This window comes from Antrostomus carolinensis, unplaced genomic scaffold (assembly GCF_000700745.2).
Source record: "Antrostomus carolinensis isolate BGI_N321 unplaced genomic scaffold, ASM70074v2 scaffold26262, whole genome shotgun sequence".
In the NCBI taxonomy this organism is placed as follows: Eukaryota; Metazoa; Chordata; class Aves; order Caprimulgiformes; family Caprimulgidae; genus Antrostomus; species Antrostomus carolinensis.
In genome coordinates this window covers 12,268-15,301 of record NW_010298295.1, presented here as the reverse complement: position 1 = coordinate 15,301, position 3,034 = coordinate 12,268, and positions in this window count along the sequence as shown.

Genomic DNA, 3,034 nt, shown 5'->3' with positions numbered 1-3,034 from the left:
AGGGGCAGGAAGCAGGAAACCCCTCACGGGTCCCCCCTGACGCTCCCATGTCCGGCTGCGGCTCCGAGCTCTCCCAGCTCACAAGCATTCGTAGGGAAATTAAGGAAAACGTCATGCCCCAAAACACTGTGCCCAAAAGCTCGGAGTAGGGTCAGCATCATCCAACCAGACCCTTTGCTTGAGGAAATGACACCAGAAAAATCTGTCTTTTACCAACACAAGCCAGCAGGAAGGCTTGCCAGCACTCACCTACACAGCAGTTTCTAGGGCAAAGCTCTACGTACCCAAGGTCTTATCCCTTCTCAGGTGACAACTATAGCATAGAATCATAGAATTATAGGATGGTTTGGGTTGGAAGGGACCTTAAAGCTCATCCAGTTCCAACCCCCCTGCCAGCAGCAGGGACACCTTCCACTAGACCAGGTTGCTCAAAGCCTCATCCAGCCTGGCCTTCAACACTTCCAGGGAGGGGGCATCCATAACTTCCTTGGGCAACCTGTTCCAGTGTCTGACCACCCTCACAGTGAAGAACTTCTTCCTAATATCTCATCTCAACCTCCCCTCTTTCAGCTTAAACCCATTTCCCCTTGTTTTGTCATTAACTGCCCTTATGAAAAGTCCTTCCCCAGCTTTCTTGTAGCCCCTTCAGGTACTGGGAGGCCGCTATAAGATCTCCCCGGAGCCTTCTCTTCTCCAGGCTGAACAGCCCCAACTCTCTCAGCCTGTCCTCATAGGAGAGGTGCTCCAGCTCACGGCAGCGTGCTATGAAACCCCGCTGCCAAGAGGGCACTCACCACCATCCACAGGCACTTTAGCCCCTGAGACAAGCTCATTGTTCCCCAAAAACATCTGGTACACTGACAGGCTGCCAAAGCAACATACTCCCTTTATCCCAAGCCTGAAACCTGCTCTCAGCCAGGCTCCAGCACTTTAGGAATGAACCATCTCTTACCAAGCAGAGGAGAGCAGATGCAAAATGACAAGCAACGCAGCAATCCATCAGAAATTACACATCAGAGCGTTTCCACGTACCAGCAACAGCTCCAGGGGACTCTGTGGTCTAAGATTAAAAGGTGCCCACAGAGAAGAAAAGGAAGGACAGGCAGCAGAGCCCTGAGTTCTGAGAATGCTCTAGGACAAGTTTAAAAGAGCACTTTTAACACTGAAATCTGTGTTCCTGACATTGTCTTACTCCATCATTTTCCCCTTCTCAGAAAGATGACTCCACCTGGCCCCTCCATTATTTAGATTTCTCTCATTCAAGAGTAAATCCAGATTAAATATAGCTGGACCAACATCATCTTTCTTGGAAAGGATCTTCCCTTCTCTGTCTTACGTGTGATAGTCTACACCAACAGGTGATATGCCCAAAGGCTGAACTGGCCATCCCACTGCTGATCTGAAACACTTTACAACAATTGCATCCAGCCCTGAAACTGATTTTTTTCCCCACATCTGAACATTTAAATTTCCCAGAAAGCTGTTTTTGGTGTAAGAGGACTTGCCCACTGATTCACATGCAGCAGGGAGATGCTTGCTGGGTTATCTTTGTTTCCCTTTGCTCTCCTGCAGAGCACAAGTTTTGCAGCCCTTTTGCAAGTGTTTGAGGAAAAAAGAGACAATGTCAGGTCTGTGATCCTGCTGTTCTCTCTTTAGGTGAAAAATACAACACAACTTCTGTGCTCTTGCAGAAACACTTTTGCCACTGCCATCCCTGCTCCCTCAGCAGTTACCAGAATCCCATCTGTTCTCTGAGCACTGCACACAGCAGGAAGTATCTCCTGATTTAAGGTATTCCCCTTCAAAAGGTGGCTTTGTTAGTCAGCCTGCTGAAACTACCCGGCTGGCTGATGTCAGGAGCTGCTCTCAGCCCTCCCCACTGATGCCCAACCCTGCCCAGCGCTCTAGTTTTACAGCCACTCCCTACCTGGCTGACTGCAGGTGCTCCAGCCTGACTTAATATCCCCATAAAACAGCATATTTTAGGTATAAAGCAGCTTATCTGAGCTGAACCCCTGCTCTTTGTTTCTGAAAATTTTTCCACTTCAACATATCAATTAATCTCCTCCAGGCAGGTGCCAGGCAAACACCCTTGCTCTAGGATGTGGCTAATGAGGGCAAGATGCAGACTGGCTCTTTGAGGCCTGTGGTATCTCTTGCCAAGATCCACAACTCTTGGTTTCACACAGAGCTGCCAATGCCCAGTGTTTCCTGTCATTCAAGCCACTGACATTTTACAAATGCATTAACTCAGCCGGCTCTTTGAACAAGGGGATGCAATGTATGCAAAGAAAGCAATGTATGTGCTAAATACTAAATATTATATAGCTGGGAGGCAGCTGGTTTAGAGCTCTAAATGAGAGGATTCCCATTTCTCTGCTGCTGGAGCAGTGATTTGTGACTGTGTCGCTAAGTCACTACAGCAGATGAGGGTCCTTCTCTTTCTGTCCCAAAACATCAAAGCAGCAATTCCCAACAAGCAGTCTGCCACGTGCTTTTGTGGTAAGGCACTTCCATGTGTCTCTCTACTCTTGACTGAAGGAAGCCACTACAACAAAGAAAGATGGAATTGAAGCAGAAAAATCAAGCCACTTACCCACGTGCAATGGCAGCAGCCAGCAACAAAGCCTCTGTTTCTTCCTGCTTAGATCAGTTCAGTCAATAAAAGCTGCCACCTCCTCCTCTTAATGTTGTGTCTTCATATCAGCGTGGCCACAACAGCATGAGAAGAGCAGCAAGTCGAGGTTTAACACGCCTTTAAGGAGGAAGGAGAGCACTTGCTTTAGGCACCGCTGAAATCTGAGAACCAAATCCTGTCGTCTTTGTCAAAACTGGATGGTCTTTGTCAAAACTGGATGCAAGAGCTAGACCTCCCTGAGCCCGACCCCCAGAAGAGTTCCAGAGCAGACAGGGATTAGCTGCAGGAGCAGCAAACTCTGTCTGAACAGGCAGGATACTTCCGCATTAGCTCCCAGCCTTGGGAATGCCATCCACGTGAAAGAAGGGAAAAAAGTAGCTGCTTACATAAGGAACA